The 17,682-nt window shown below is 40.0% G+C and overlaps 1 protein-coding gene across 2 annotated transcripts in view; it reads right to left on the bottom strand.

The window, feature by feature from the left end:
- The window catches only part of SIM1 (SIM bHLH transcription factor 1), an 88,728-nt gene extending 78,340 nt beyond the window's left edge, over nucleotides 1–10,388 (bottom strand). For both annotated transcript variants that reach the window (XM_034409063.3, XM_034409061.3), the window contains exon 1: nucleotides 686–10,388. The gene's annotated coding sequence lies outside the window, so the exon portion shown is untranslated. The remainder of the gene's footprint in view (nucleotides 1–685) is intronic.
- Between the last annotated feature and the right edge of the window lie 7,294 nt (nucleotides 10,389–17,682).

Below are 17,682 nucleotides of genomic sequence, written 5' to 3' on the forward strand. Positions count from 1 at the left end.
TATAAGGAGATAAAGGGGCCCATTCGAATGACCACGCGCGTCTGTTTATATATAAAAAATGCTCAGATACCAATTTATAATTTCCCCATTTCCTTCTAGCAGCCACTCCTTCTTTGAGGGACGGTCGGCTTCGTTTAGCTAAACTGTAAGCCAGCCACTTCCTCATAAACTCTCCATCCACAAACCCCACTTACGCCTTACTTGATCTGCTAGTCAACTTTCTTACGCCTTGGCCAAAGTCCCGTTTGGAAGTCATTATCACGAACCCCAACTTAAACCCGGAGCTCCGATTTAAACGCCTCGAGGATGGCGATCCCTTTGGTAAATAATACCTGTCTTCTCCCTCCCTCCCATCCCATAAGTCGAAGCATAGAGCAAAGTGACCGCTTACCGCTCGGCGTTTTCCATTCACCCCCGTTTCGAAATCGCTCTTTTGCGGTGTGAAAGTTTTTAAAAGGGTCCCCGCCTGCCTTCCCTCCCCCCTTTCCCCTTGTGCAGAGATACGTGGAGCCAAAAAGCGCATCTTTCAGCTAGACAAGCCGCCCAGGAGAAGAACGAGGGTGACTCCTTGCCGATCCAAAGACAAGAGTTACTTTCCCTCTCCCGCCCAGTCCCCCCTCCCACCGCAGCAGCCTCCGGGTGTCTCCTGTTTCTCCCTCCCCCAACTGCCGCCCCCTCCACCTACCTGCACTCCCCAAGCCCAAGGTGACAGTGGCGAGCGAGACTTTAATAAAGATCAGGGAGATCCGTCAAAGGTGGAAAAGTTCTTCTCCCACGGGTGGGAAGTGGGGATCTGTGCCTTCTCATCCTCTAGCGTTGCTGTCCGGCTCGTCCAGGATTGTAATCGAGAGGAAGCGACAGTTAATGAGGAATCCTTAATTTTCAGGCTGAGAAATGCCTAATAAACTTCTGGATAGCCAAAAGGGCTTTTTACCTAACTTCATTTCTCAGCCCTGCTTCAGTCTGCCCGGCCTTAATGCCACTCACACGGCAAGCTGGCTTCCTATTGGAACAGAGCTCCGAAGGGCCGGCCTCTTACTGGTTGAGCGGCGGAGTCACGTCACCCGTTTCTGGACACACCCCTTTTTACCCTTGTGAGGGCCTGAAAACACCGGAGCTGCGTCCAGTTTGTGACCTCTCGGCTCCCGAGTGGACGTGGGAAAGGACACCTGGCTCGCTTCTTCTGCGGAGTCCCAGAAAGAAGCTAAGGAACTGCCCCGTCCCGGGAAACGGAGCAAACTGGGAACAAGCGGGTCTTTCTGTTCTCTCCTACAAGGCGCTGCTCAGTTAAAAAAAGCCTTTACTTCTGGCAAGAGGGGACGGGGAAAAGTTTGTAGAAAAGACTTTTCTAAACCTGTACCAAAATGTCCGCTTCCCCGCGAGTAAATATCGAGTTTCCATTAGGTCTTGCAGGTCAGGCGACTTGCACTTATCGTCGTAGGAAACGGGGAAAAGAATGCACACGTGTAATATAAGTAATCACGGAGTCCGGGGTTTAAATATATTTGGTGGTGGAAAGCCATTCCTTTGCAAGGTCTTTATACCTTGCCAGTTTTTTTAAAAAAAAAAACCTGTATCAATGTTGACTTGAAATCTAAGACGGTCTTAAAAGTTATTTCGTCCAACTGAATACCCCAGAGATTGCAACACGGAGATTAGTTCCGCAGCTCGAGTTGTTCAAAGGAATCCGATCCTAAGTACTCGGAAATGAATTCCACAATATTGGAAATATGCCGTTAAAGAAATTTTCTGCAGAACGCCTTTCTATTTATTAGCTGAATTTGGATTTGAGGTACTTAACATGCTTCTTCGGGGAATAGGGAATATAACAGGAATTATTTTGGCTATTTTACAACTCGACCTTCCCCAACGCACCCATTAAAAGCCTCTCTTCTCAATTTCAGGAACAGTCCCACCCACAGTCGGGTGGTTAATTCCGCCAGGCTTGACGGTGTAATAAAATGAAAAAAATCTGTTTTGGCAGAAACGGGGGTTCAGGTCAATAGAACAGCCAAACTCTTTCATACACACTTTATCCCTCTTTAAAAGCAGAAGGTAGGAGAGTAGCGATCCGGGTTAGAAAGAAATGTAGTATTGGAAAGTTGGAGACAGAATCTCATCCAACTCGTGAGAGCTGCTGGTTCTTGGGGAAAAAAATCCCACTGAATCGAATGCAATTGATTCCCGCTAAGTATGCAGGGTTTAAATCCGACTTTTCTTTTTCAAACGGCAAGATTGCAAAAACCTAATCGTTTTGCTTTTGCAACGCTGCAGATCTCTCAAAATGCTCTTTCGCCTTCCTCCGCTCAAATATCGCTCGAATTGTTAAAAAATTAAAATAAATCCAAAGACCAATGTACCCTCGCACATGTATGCGCATAAACTGCGTTGTCTTGTGGCCGAATATGAATCTTCGCATGCTCCCCTGCGTGGATATAGGATCGCCTTGATTGTAAGGAAATTTAGCATCTCCGAACGCAAATCTAGCGCAGAACATTGTAGTGAAAATTTCCTGCAGCCTCCTGTCTGATGTGTTGAAAATATCTGCTCGGGTTTTGAAGGGAGCGGACGGCCACAGGCCCCGGTCCAAGGAGGTTTGAAAGGCTCAAAACCCTCGTGAGTTTTGAGACTTCGAGGATCCAGGTCCTTGATGAGAGCCAGCCTGAATAGAGGAGGATCTGCTTACCAGGTAGAGTAGCTTCAAAAGGTATTCCTTTCCCTTACTCCGGCGTTTGTTTTGCACAATAGCTGATAGATTTAGAAATTGCGGAAGGATGCCTTTTGAGGTGAGGTGCAGATGTTCTCCGAATTCGTTGGTGTTGACCAGCGCCAAGTAAGATTATACCCCATTAAGTGAGAACGAGAAGCGAAGGTTCCCATTCGGCCCAGCTTGGTCTTGAACACCAGGTGTGTTCACGCGGGCGCGCGCGTGTAGGATCTGCTTTACACACACATTAAGCCATAATGTTTTGTTTCGGCTTAAGGTATTTTATAAACCCAGACCTGTGATTTGTAGCTCACCGTGCTATGTGAACCCAAGGAAATGTGACTTATTCAAGCACCCACTGTAAAAAAAAAAACCTGATTGTGAATGGTGTATGTAAGGTTTGTGGGGGGGGGGTTCTTTTCCAACCTAAACGATACTGCTTAAAGATAGTCCCGATCACTTCGGCTATGACGTTCATTGTTCTTTCAAAGATCTGAAGTCAGAATGCCATCAAGTGGTTGCAACAAGTGTTCCTACTCCCAAGTTGAACGCAGTTCCCGCCGTGTCCTTTCAAATGTGATTTTTTTTTTAAAAAAAAAGGTACGGATGGCTGGATTTTAGAGCCACTTATTTGAAAGTCCGATTTTCCATCGGCCAAAAATCCTAATGCATGCTTATTCCTGTTCGTTTGTCATAACGGGATTTTTTAATAAACACAGTAAAAGAGTCAGTATATTTGCAGCTTTGGATCTGGATCGGAGAGACCGATTAAAAAGCTATTGGACACCCAGAGCTGACTTCCCAGAACTGTTGTGAGAATAAAATGAAGGGAGACCCTTCGGTCGGGTCTCTCGAGCCTCTCAGAAGCAAATCCGAAACACAAATGCAAGAAGTAAATAAATAAACGATTAGCATCTGACAGCATCTTGGCAGTTTGCGGCCCACGCTAAATGTAAACAAATCTCTGCTACGCTCCGTCTGTTAGCAACCTCTTTTTTTTTTTTTAAACCCGTTGCAAAAATGAAACGATGAGGAAAGCAGAATCAAGCGGTGTATAAGAAACAGAGGAGAGAGGCGAGGCCGGAGAAGCGTTGGCCCGTCTAGATTTGCCGGCAATCTGATTCTGAATCCCGAAGGAGAAATCGGGCAAGTCCCGGCGTCGAAACACCTCCAAAATCTCCCAGCGGTCGTTCTTCTCGGCAGACACATGGGGGGAAAAACACGCGAGGGAGCGAGAAGCAGGTCCTGAAAGGCGCCGGATGGGTCGGTGCCTCAAAAGCCGGTTCCCCACGCGGGATTTCTAGTGTTTCCACAGCGGGCCGTGGTTGTGGCGAGACATCGTCGAGGCTCCCCCCCCCTTCTTTTAGCGCCACTCAGCCCCGGAACAAATCTGCAGGTGCCCAGCGGCCTAGAATACGTTTATTCTGAAGTAAACACTGCGCTTAAAATGCCTCCGAGGCCGGCGGCTTGGCCTTCTTTCCAAGCCTGTTGGCAGCAGCAGCGGATCCCAATGGCCGCTGGGAAGTTTACCGCCGCGGCTGTGAAGGCCCCGCCGCCATTGCCGGCTCTGTAGGAAAGCCGGAAACGGACTCAACGTGTTTGTGCGAAATTAGCGGTTTCCTTTGGCCTCCGGGAAGTCTGAGAGTGGCGGGAAGGAGAAAGAGCCAAGGGAGACGCATTATAGGCGCAATTAGGTGAAGGGGATATAAGGATTGCAGTAGTGGTGAAATCCAATTTTTTTTACTACCGGTTCTGTGGGCGTGACTTGGTGGGCGTGGCAGAAGGATACTGCAAAATCTCCATTCCCATCCCACTCCTGGGGGAAGGATATTGCAAAATCTCCATTCCCACCCCACTCTGGGGCCAGCCAGAGGTGGTATTTGCCGGTTCTCCAAACTGCTCAAATTTTCTGCTACCGGTCCTCCAGAACCTGCTGGATTTCACCCCTGGATTGCAGCATCTATCCATTCAGGCAGTGATGTAGGGACCAAGCCCTCCAGTGTTCTCAATGGCCAATGGGAATTGTAGTTCCAAGTTTAAGGCATTAGCTTGAAGAAGGCCTGGTGGCTCAGCAGACTAATAGCATTGTGATTAACACCAGCTGTCTGCAATTACTGTAAGTTCGAATCTCACCAGGCTCAAGGTTGACTCAGCCTTCCATCCTTTCTAAGGTAGGTAAATTGAGGACCCAGTTTGTGGGGGCAATAAGCTGACTTTGTATAAAATATACAAAAGTATGAAGGCTATTGCTTAACGCATTGTAAGCTGCCCTGAGTCTCCAGAGAAGGGTGGCATATAAATCAAATTAAAAAAAAAAAAGGCGATAGCAGCACTAGCTGCAAAATGGGCACTGTGTCCTTGAATACAAGATACCTGTCTGGGCAAGGAGAGAAGCAGTGGCTTATCCATCATTGGTGGACCACTTTTGGAGACAGGAACTGGTTGGATTATAAATTGAGTCTCTGGGACTCTTCTCCCATTTTATTGCTTCTCAGTTTTTGGATATTCCTAGCTAAGGAATAATGATAGGAAGGAAGACCATTGCTTGTTTTGAAATACTCTCCCATCTTTCTTGATCCTGTAAACTCACTCCTATATGATTAATGAACTTCTGGCCTGGAGTCCTGCTAGCCCAGAAATTCCCTTAGTTAAATTCTTCACACTTAACTACAAACTATGCCAGGATAAGCTTTTTTCCCCAGTTAGGAGAAATCCATACAATTCATGAAATGCTTCATATCAAGATTTGGATCCACTGAAATTAAGCAGTAGCTTACAGGTATCTTGAGGAAATGGAAGTCCTCCAATCTGTTCTTTTGGGACTTGATTTGGAGAAAGGGCAAATTACAGAGTCCCTTTCTGGTGCGGGATTTAGCATTGCGACTGAATCACTGATGTCAGCTTGTTGAAGTAAAGTGGGAAATATCTTCATGTGACAAGCTAACATGCACAAAACACACTTCCACAAATGGAGGAACTGGATTCAAAGGAAATATCTCAGAATACTCTGGATTCATCCTCCTCTGTTGAGGGCTGTTATATACCTTCAGTGTGTGTTTGAGTGAGCTCTCTAAAGTGAGAATGCCCCAGCAAAGTGAATTTGAACAGATTTCCTATCTAACAATTCAGGAGAACCCATGTAGTTGGCAAAACCTGACCAACTTTTGCTGATCTTGAAAAATTAAGTAGGTTTGGACCTGACTAATGCTTGATAGGAGACCATCAAAAACTTGCCAGACTATAGGCTGGACCAGAAGTTGCCAAACTTCTTAAAAACAGAAATGGCAAGCCAAGAAAACTTCATAGATTTGTCCATGCAGTTATTAGCCTATTCTACTGGAAACAGATTTTATTTTTTAACAGAGTTGCCCGTTGAAATATTGGATTATGAAGAAATCAATTATGCTTTAAATTAGTCTGCTGGTTGGCCTTCAGTAATTAATTTAATTATAAATTGTGGTGTAAACTAATCAAATTACTATTATCTTCTGCAGCATATTCTTTAGGATAGAATAATCTGTCTTTTTAGATACTACCATTGTATTGTATTGCCTCTTTTTTAAATTAAATTGCTTAGTTTGAACAGGTCACCATATAACATAAAAACAAGAATAAGGCAATGTCCAAATGTTTTAGACTTCAATTCCCATAAACTCCAGATAGCATGGCAAGGGATTATGGGAGCACACCAGCAATATACATAATGCCTGGAAGATACCAGGATGCTTAGACTTTTTCTAGAATCTTGTCTTTGTATAGTAAATAAAATGGAATATTTATATTACAGTCTATTGAGGAACCTCATTCTAATCCCTTTTAGAAATGGACTCTCCCCCGTTTTACTGTACTTATAAAATATATAGCTCACTTTTCTGATTGAATAGAAAACAATTCATAACAATTCTAGAACTCTAATAAAACCACAAGTAAAACAAAATATAGTTTTCTTAGATTTAAAAGCTAGGAACTTAAAAGATGTGTGTATGCCAACACATTGAACCAGGCAGGCCCTTTGGAAATACTATGAAAGTGAGAAGGGATTTGGGATCCAAATACTCATTTATTTAAGCACAAGCTTTGGGTAAGTGAGGATGATTCAAATGTTGACTGGAGTTCTTTTCCCATTTACCAAGAAATAGGTTGAATTCAGTAGAATGATATTTTGATTTGATGTGTACAAAACTGCACTGCCAGATTACAATCCTGATAGGCACCCCTTTCCTAATAATAAGCCCCACTAACTAAAGATTCAGACCACATCCCCACTCTTGACTTAAGTGCTATTCACTCCTCCTCATGTTGGCAAAAGAGATTGCTGTTACAAATGTGGTTTCTGGCGCATTGATTCCATCCTGGGTTTGTCACATTTCTAGTGAATGTGTTGTCTTCCCTCTTAGATATGCTAAAACACTCTTCTCCTTTTCTCTAGCATTGTCACCTTTCTTTTTATTAACTAGCAAGAAATTTACACAAACCTCAGCACTCTAACAAGGAGGTATAGGGCTTTTGTGTCTTCCTGAGATGAGGGTAATGATGATTTATTAAACTTGTATGCCTCCTGTTTCTAATGGTGCTGAGTGAATCACAATGATCAAACACATTATTATTAGAAATATTTATTTCTCCTTTTCTGGTTCTAACAGTCATATGCCTAATTGCTTTGCAAAACTATCTTTTCTTAAGGGCATATTGCAGTGGTAATAGTTACGTGTGCAGTGAATAGATGTGTGTATGGGACAAAAAGAGAAATTAGATGAAGCAATATGATGTGTACTGCTAAATATCCTAACTGTGATTATAAAAAGTAGTGTGTGAGTGTAGCCAGTAAGAGAGTAAACAACTAAGAGAAATGGCAGGGATGGATCCCAGTCAATATTGCAAGGGAAGGGGTGTTGATTTCCCTAACAAATACACAATAACAAATCTAACTGGCAATAAATGGCTGTAGACAAATATGAAGGATTTCATCATATCTACCTCTGAAGGTTAGCATTTTCTGAGAAAGTGTCAAAATGAAGAAAAATATTGGTAGCATCAGCAGCTGCTATTTTTGGCATTCCAATTAAACCTTAAAAATGAGCACTACATACAACAGAGGGATGAAAACATGGTTTGAAATATTCAGAAGAAAAGAAACTGCCTATGATCAATGAAGGTTTTCAGGAAACCCGAAAAGGGCAAATAATTCTGGTGTGATGTAAAAGAGATGCAAAATCAATACAGTTATTCAGAGTTATGCAATCATCTCATGCTTTATTTTCTTCTAAATTTGTCACTGGTACTTGGGAAAGTATTTCTGAATATTTCCAACATATAGTATATATATAACGTATATCCACTTGGATTTTCAGAATAAAGGTTGCTTTAAACCCCACTCCCCCCATGAATGGAGAAATGATAAATTGTTTTTATCGTTCCTTGATGGAACAACTCTGGAAGATGTCCACAGCTTGGGATGATCCCTGCGCTTCAGGACTGCAAGCCTAGGATGTAATCCTTCTCCTCAGCTAGTTTCCAATTTGGAACCCCATTTTAATTATACTTTATAATCTTTGTAGACATTAAACTATCCAAAACTGTTTTCATGTCCCAGTGGCTTTAATAGTATAGTATTTTAAAGTACCTGATCTCTTCTGAATTACACTCCTAATATCTCCAAGTTCAAGAAGCTGGGCTGTAATTTCAATGCTAAAGCTAAAGAATTCTAATTGTGTAAATTGTCCAGAGGGATGATAATAATAATAATAAAGCATCTTTAAGTTGCTCCTTGGAATGGAAAATATTGCTTAGTGGAAACTGACGAAACCTGGCCTTATTTTATTGGGAGATTTTGACCCAATCACAGACAATGCATTCTTCTTATCATGACTATTACGCAGATAAATGTGACTATTCAATAGCATGCCATATCAGTATGTAACTATGGTTAAACAACACTTGCCTGAGTGCAGAGCTTACGCTAAGCCATCAATTGTATTAATGAACAATGCAATTAATACAATCAACCACAAATAGGAGAAACTTGAGTTCTTACCGTGGTGTTTTTTCCATTGCTTTCCAACCTCAGTTCCCCAGCTTTAAAATGGGAACAAAAGTCCAGGCCATCTAAGAGGAGATTCTCTTGAGAAAAAGAATGTTGCATCTGGCATAAACTATTGTTTATGCTTTGCATTATTATAAGTTTTGGGATAATGATTTTAAAAGACTTCAAAGGACATTTGCCATTTGCATTCTTCTGACCTGGAGCTGGGAACTAGCTCTGAATGTAGATTTTAGATTTCTAGACTCATTCCAGATGTATGAGTGACTTTGCTCTACCCCAGCATTTCTTCCACTTGGCTTTTTTTAATGCTCCTGGCAGAAATGATAATGAGAAAGTATTCCAGCAGGAGGAGCTGGTTTAGAAGCAAATGGATTCCATGGCAACTCCTGACTCCCCATGACACCAAATAGCAATCCTCTGTGTTGGAAATTGCCTGCGTGGCTGTCTTCCCAAGATCAGGTCTTTATTATGGGGAGGTTTCCTTGTTTCAAGTCGAAGATGCAAAGAATTCCATATCCTGTGCATGAATAAGCATGAAGTGTCCACTTCTGAAAAAAAACACACAGGCTGCGGTCTGCCTGTCAAACCTGCATTTGGATTTTTAAATATAGCTCTGTGGTTTGAAAAAAAGGTAAAATGAGGAAAAAGGCCTGAGCTTAACCCTAATGAATGCATGGGCTTTTGTAGCTAGGGGAAAGAAAAGAGCTGAGAAAGATTTACCATACATGAATCTTGAACCACATATTCTCATTCTGACTGGGAATACAACCCCTGGTGCAGAAAATGAGCCTGCAGTCGGTCAGCTCGTTTGCCTTTTTTTTTCAAAATGGGGAAATCTCAGAGAAAATAACCTGGGTCTTTTAAGCATAGAACAAGATTGCCAGTCTGCTCCGCCAATTCTCCTGGCACCTCACAAAACCCAGGGATCAAGAGACAGCGCGGCACGTCATCCCACAAGCATAAATTAATGCTCAATTATTTTATTTTTTTGGTATTGTTTGACAAAGGAAGTGTAAAAGAACTTATCGTATTTTTAAAAGATTTTTTTGGACACGGAGCATTGGTTCATCACAACTTGAGCTCTTTATTGGGCAAAATGGAGGCTGTGGCTAAGATGCTGAGCTTGTCGATCAGAAAGGTTGGCCGTTCGAATCCCTAGTATAGGTCTTCTGCTTGAGCATGGGGTTGGACTAGATGACCTCCAAGGTCCCTTCCAACTCTGTTACTCTTACTTTCTTTATCCCTGCATTCATTGCTTTAAAAGAGGTTAGTTGATTATGTGCCATCAGCTTGTTTTTGAATCTTATCAACCATATGCATATATATTTATATATATTTAACTAAGCAGATCTATCCTTAACCTGTTGTTTCAAGTCTCCTGATGGTGCATTCATCTCCACTGTGACTAAATTCATCCACCTTACTGCTAGTCATCCTCTTTTCTTTCTTTCCTTCCACCTTTGCCAGCCTTAGAGCCTTTTCAAGAGATTAAAAGTGGTAGGGAGGGATTATTTCAAAAAATACATTGCGGAGAAATCTGGGAATATATTCTGCTGAAACCTTGCAAGGTTAATGTCCTTTAAAAAATCAACTATTCTTATTTTAATCTCATTCTGCAAAAAAAGAAGAAGAAGAAAAGAAAAGCATTCTAATGCTTTTCCATTATGAACTCTGGACATTAAAAAAAAACCACATGCATTTTGAAGGTACCTGGTTTCATTTCTCTTTCAATTTTGTATCACAAACTAGATATAAATTATTGCCTCTTCAAAGCTTAAAGTTGAACTAAATCAGGACATAATGGCAGAAGCCTAAGGATGTAAGAACTGAAATAAAATTGACAGACTTAACTGAATAGAAAACCTTAAAAGATGGTCTTATCTTTTAATATGCAAGGAAAACAAATCCCAACAAGAATAATTTTGTTGGAACACTTTTCATAGAAATTGTACTTACCTTAGCTTCTCCAGTTTAATATGATCTGCCATGTAAAGCGAAGTGCAGTAGGTTCACCAAGCATGATCCAATAATGCTCCTTTGAATTGTGCACTAGCCAATCAGATACTTGTGCCAAAGGCAGAAGTGGGATATGAGAGTAATAAAGCATCATGTCCAATAACACAGATTATTTTTTCCTTCATAATTTTAAACCCTGTCCTTAAAATCAGGAGACTGAGTTTTAGTCCTGTTTCAGGCATGAAAGCCGGCTGGGGGGACTTTAAGGCAGTCACTACTGTATCTCTCAACACGAGGTTTGCTCCTTGTGGGGAAAATAGGAGGAAAAAGGAGTTTTAGGTATGTTCACTGCCTTGAGTGACTTATAAAATAAGACCGGCAAGATAAAAATGTAATTAATTAATTGATCCTGATTCTGATCATTTGGTGATGAAAAGATTCCATCAATTTACCACATGCAAATATGTAGTTGTAAATCATTGTTTTTTTCCTCAATCACTACTTTCCCCTCCTAAAATCAAGTCCAAGTTTTGTCTTCATTAGGGCATTCCTCTTTCTTCTGATGATTATGGATTCTTTTTCTTTCTTTCTTTCTTTCTTTCTTTCTTTCTTTCTTTCTTTCTTTCTTTCTTTCTTTCTTTCTTTCTTTCTTTCTTTCTTTCTCTTTCTTTCTTTTTCCTTTCTTCTCTCTCCCCCCCTCTCTTCCATCTACAATTCTGTAGCAAGCAACAATGGTACAGAACATTGCAGATGTGGTTGCAAAATTTTATTTGTATAAATCTTGATGGATAAATTAGCTCTTTCATTTTTGGACTCTTTGTTCTGTGCCCTGGCCTAACTTTGAACTATCAAGTATAGTTTCAATATCCCTTTTATTTGTCGTCATGTTAGGATTACTGAACCTGCTAGTACTGTTTACATATTAATTTTCTTTATTTCTACTTAACGAAATGCTCCTAAAGCATCTTTCCATATTGTTGGTGTTTACCCATCCCTAAATCAAGTTACAAAGTAGAAATCTGAATACAAATATTTAGGACGTCCATTGCTTAAAATCTTTATATTCTGACAAGTATTCATTTATGTCTGCCTCTGTTCATTTAAGTAAACTGTCCTTGTAATAATCTACCCTTCTACTTTTTCATTCCTAAATTTTCTCAGGAGTATTTTGTAAGGGATTTTATTCCAAAAATGTTGAAAGTCTCAATATATCAGATCTACAGGATAATTCCTATTCAGGAATATTTGTACTGAAAAAAATGGAATGGGCATAGAAGTGATTTTCATTTCTCTGTAGCACGACCTGCTCTGTTATATAATAGAATAACACAGGTGGAAGGGACCTTGCTCAGGCAGGAAACAAATGGTTGTCCAATCTCTTCTTAAAAAAACTTCCAGTGTTGGAGCATCACACTGATGACACTCAGCTGTACATCTCCACCCCAGACCATCCCAATGATGCCCTTGACATGATGTCCCGCTGCCTGGAGGCCGTACGGGTCTGGATGGGGAGAAATAGGCTCAGACTCAACCCTCCCAAGACCGAGTGGCTGTGGCTACCGGCGTCCCAGTATAGTCAGCTGACGCCATCGCTGTCTATAGGGGGTTAATCTCTACCCCCCACAGAGAGGGCTCGCAATCTGGCCGTCCTCCTGGATGCACGGCTGTCTTTAGAAGAGCATATGACGGCCATGGCCAGGGGGGCTTTTTATCAGGTCCGCCTGATTCTCCAGTTGCGTCCCTTTCTGGACCGGGATGCCTTGCGCACAGTCACTCACACCCTTGTTACCGCCCGGCTGGAATACTGTAATGTTCTTTACATGGGGCTCCCCTTGAAGAGCACTCGGAGGCTCCAACTGGTCCAGAATGCGGCCGCGCGGGTAATTATGGGTGCAACTTGTTGTGCCCATGTAACACCTCTCCTGCGCGAGCTGCACTGGCTCCCAGTGGTCTTCCGGGTGCGATTCACGGTGCTGGTTACCACCTTTAAAGCGCTCCATGGCTCAGGACCTGGGTACCTACGAGACTGCCTTCTGCCACCGATAGCCTCCCACCGACCAGTTCGCTCCCACAGAGAGGGACTCCTCAGGGTGCCGTCGGCCAAATTATGTCGGCTGGCGACACCCAGGGGGGAGAGTCTTCTCTGTGGGGGCACCTGCCCTTTGGAATGAACTGCCCACGGACATATGCAAGATCTCTGACCTCCGAGTTTTCCGCTGTGCTCTTAAGACCCTGCTCTTCCGACAGGCAGGGCTAGCTTCATAATTGAGTTTTAAATTTGGAATTCTTAAATTTTTGGGTTTTTTAGCTAATTGGCCCTGAATGTAATACTATTAATAATTTTTAAATTTAAATTGTGATATTTGTATTTTGTTTTTACCTGGCTATACACCGCCCCGAGTCCTTCGGGAGAGGGGCGGTATAGAAATAAAATTATCCTTATCCTTATCCACTGATTAATTGTTCTGTCAGGAAATTTCTCCTTAGTTCTAGGTTGCTTCTCTCCTTGATTAGTTTCCATCCATTGCTTCTTGTCCTGCCTTCAGGTGCTATGGAGAATAGGTTATCCCCCTCTTCTTTATGACAATCCCTTGGATATTGGAACACTGCTATCATGTCACCTTCTTTACAAAATTTTATGGCTCTTAATATTGCTTTGGATTTGATTAAAAAATGGTGCTTTGGAAGAGAAAAGAATGCAAATGTGAACTTTTCTAGGTCTTTCCCCAGAATTGCATGTCATCTGAAAAGGGCAGTTTAGTATCTCATGAAAAGACTCTTTAAAGCAGAGGTTCTGCATTTGGGCTTCTGTGCACTTTTTTGAAATAAAATCCAAAGTCTTTGTTCACCTGCAATCATTTTACCTTTAACATGTCTGCAAAAACTCACAATAATTTGAGTTCTTTACTTAAGAAAGCCTCTTAAAAATAATGCAGTATTGACCACTTGGAATACAGTCTTCTAGTAGAGTCAACTTTAAGGATTTGCTATTCATTTATTTATTTTGTTAGAAGACCAGCCATTTCACATTGGAATTTCTCAAGGATTCTTAAAAGGAAACTTCCTACACAAAGAAATTTCTTTTTTACTTTCCATATTGCCATCACTACATTTACCTTCCATATTGCCATCACTCTGTTTTTCAGATAAAGTTGATTCGAGACTGAGTTATTTTAAGTAGCAGCAGCAGCTCTCCCAGATCACACAAGAAGCCTTCCTCTACTACCAGAAAGGATTTTTTTAAAAAGACAAACTCCGGAAATACCAGGAACCTGCAAACCATATATTCTGCCACTGAGATATGGTCCCAAAGGATACTTAATGGCTTTTAGAAAAATACTTGTTTGAAAAATGTTAAACACTTGGAACAAGAAGAGTGAAATGTTTCAATAGGAAGACACTCTCCTATACAAACATCTTCTCTTGAATCAAACAGAAGAGCATCCACATTTGGATTTCTACATAATGATTTCAGTAAAACGTAATTTTTAACATCCTTGAAAAGACAACAATGAACATTTGTCAGAAACTGACCTTGGTAGCAATATTACACAGAGTAATTAGTCCCTAATGATATAGATCTGCGGTCAAATAAAGTTGCATGCAAAAAAAAAAAAAAAAATCTCACCAACCTTTCTCCAACTGTTATTGGCATCTGAAACCTGCTCGGAACAGAAGAGATTAACACTTAGTGGCAAGGAAGAGGTTACCGTGCCTAGTGTGAAAGATTTTCCCTAGGTTAATGCTACTTACCCGTTAAACATGCTTATTTCTGCTTAATGCATAAGTACTTTAAAACTCAAAAGGAACTTGCAGGAATACTTTACAATTTGTTAATAAGTGATAAAGCAAAACCAGGACGAGTGTCACTGAAAGAGCATGAAGAGAATAGCCCATGACATGGAATATATAGAAATATAATCACTTTTGAACTTTAATTTCCATTCTGAATTTGTCTGTGCTTTTTTCTTCTAAATGTTTTGTGTTTTATTCTAAATAATTGGATAGCATTATGTATTGTCAATGGGTATCCGCTTGCCTTTCTTCATTCTCCTTTGTTCCTTTTTTATCACCGCCTTAATGTATGCCCTAAGTTTGTTCCAGAAGCATCGGATTCTGGAGTAGTTTTGAGGGCCTTATTAAAATGGTAGAAAGAGATGGTGAATTGATTCTAATATATCTGGAGCTGTATTTTAAAATTAAATTGAGTATATTAGAAACTACTACTACAGTTTATGAGAGTATAAAGCATTACTACAAGGGGAACATGAATCAATCCTCATAGAAATATGTATTTGAAGTAAAACCCTGTGTTATATTGTGTAATATAATGCCATTATGTTTCTTTAAAAATACAATGCATATATCTACATAAAATTGTAGTGATTTTAACATTTAATGGGTTTTAATTGCAGATAAATAAATGGACAGATTTTTAAAATTACATGGGGATTTCTTAAAATATGATCTACTGTTTCTAAGTGTATTTCATAAGGGAGTTCTAAAGGAGAACTACTAGTATACCATATAAAGTGCAAAAAAAAAAAAAAAGAAAAGAAAAGAACTTCCTTCGATTACCAAGAGCAGAGAAGATTGTAATTTTCCAGAGATAAATGGTTCATTAAGAGGACTCATCAATTTAGAGAACAGAAGAATCAAGTTACCACGAACAATTTGGAACTTCACCAGAACCAAGATTCTTAGACAATATATTTGTTATGCAATATGATCTCTGGAGAATCTGTAATGTATAGAGATTATTTCCTCTTTGGAGAATTTTTTTTTCTATAGAGGAAGAAACAAAGATATCTAAGCAGTAAATTTCTTAGACATCTTTCTCAAAATAATCCAGAAATCCAAAAATTATTCATTCTAAAATCAGATAAACTAACATTGCTGCCAGTCATCTTTTCAGATATATAAAATCCAAAATGGTTAACTAAAACTGAAGATCATCAATTTACATTATCTTCACCAAGACCTAGTAGAATATCACAAGTAAAACATGTAAAATAATGTAGTAATGTATAATAATCAGGCAGAAATACTCATTATATTAAACAGAGATAAATTAAAACTAATGAAGTAAGTTGAGCATTGATTAGTCCACTCTGGTATTTTGCAACACTGATATTTCGATTTGAGTTTGTTGGAGAAGCATCTCTTGTTTTCATTAAAAAAAATTACACCCCATGCACATTTTATAAATTGCATTTATACGCATCTCCTTCAAGAAAACCCAAGAGGCAGCCTAGATCAGTGATCCTTAAAAACATAATTTAACACCCCCTCCCCCCATTGATAACACTGTCAAAATGTTTCTGTAACCTACTATTTTTTTTCCTCATCTGGAATTAATCATTCTATCACTACGCTTAGTTTGTTATTTTTGTAGCATTGCCTGAGCTGCTCATATAATCTTTTTTTAAAATTGAAAATATTATCCCAAAATAAAATACAGACCAATTCACAATGAACGCCAACAAGTACAATGATGCAGTGCTTCAGATTCTGTTCCATACAGTTGCTTTGGAATGCATGGGGACCCAAATGTAGCAGCTGTTTGCAATTCATTCAACCAGCTGCATGGTGCCCCCTAAGATGCAGCGTTTTAAAGAATTGCAGATAGATGTTACAATCATATCCCTCTGTGCTCCAAAGCATCTTTTTTTGGAATTAAATCTGATGCATTAACAAGCAATATTGACCAAATTATTGCCATTTGAGAATCAGGGGTGGCAAGCAAGTAATATGAAATGGCAATGACCATCTAAATATTCAGAAGCATATAAATAGGCAATTTTTTTGTCTTTAGGTACAAATGTACGGTAATTCTTTCTAAAGAACCCCTTTATATTCAGAGTATTTGATTTAATCAGTAACTGAGATTAAATTGTAACACTTTGCTTAAAGAATTCTCCCTTCAATGGGGAAGACTGGAATGGGAAGGGAGAGGAACAGAGAAAAGATGATGATTTTTGTTTACAGGCAGTTATCAAGTTATGACCATTCACTTAGCAACCATTCAAAGTAACAATGTGCAGAACGAATATGAGTGATCCTCATAGTTCTGACCGTCTCAGTGACTCTTTGGTCATGTGATTGCAATTTGGGTGGTTGGCACCTGGCTTATGATTACTGTATATTGCATTGAGCAATAGTCACATGATTGCAGTTTCTGATGCCCTCTGTTAGTTTTCCACAAGCAAAGGCAATGGGGAAGCCAGCAGGAAATTGGAAGCCGTGAAAACTTGAGGTCCTCATTTAATAACCCGCATGATCCTTAGGTTACGATGGTACCTGGGACTGCCAGCATTGCTGTGGCCAGTAGAAAAACTGTTTCAGAAGCTTTTGTGAATCAGTATAGGTCTTGACGTGCGTGACTGCAGGAGCATGAATGTCATCTTAATCTTTTTGCAATAAGAACTTATCTTGGATAGTGACTCTTTTTATAAAGGGAAAAACCCCTTTTATTTGGAGACAAGCAAATCTGAATAAAATCCAGTTTGTTTAGAGCTGAGTGAACTGAAGACAGTAGGTGAGAATGAACCTTGGTAACAATCTTGCAGAGTAATTAATTGTCTGAGCCACTTAAATATTGCATCTAAGTTCTGTGGAACACTCTTCAAAAGTGAAGATTAAGATAAATGCTAATAATGCCTTTCTGATAAATTCATAATTTTTATTATGTTGCCTCGCACCTTTATTGTATTGTGGCTGTGAACAAAATACTATACTATAGTATTGCTATACTATACTAATTATAGTACATTATTAATTATATAGTACAGTATTAATTAATTAAGCTAATTCTGGGCTCTTAGAATTCAGACAGATAAGCATCTGCCACGCAACACCCAGGCTTAACAACTGTTAAGAAAGACAAAAAAAGTTTGGCTAACAGAAGGTGGAAGTACCTGACAACAAAATAGAAGAGAAAGAACTGGCAAAAATCACAAAATACAAAGATCTGCAA

This window comes from Pantherophis guttatus, chromosome 1 (assembly GCF_059756535.1).
Source record: "Pantherophis guttatus breed Tessera chromosome 1, ASM5975653v1, whole genome shotgun sequence".
Taxonomy (NCBI): domain Eukaryota; kingdom Metazoa; phylum Chordata; class Lepidosauria; order Squamata; family Colubridae; genus Pantherophis; species Pantherophis guttatus.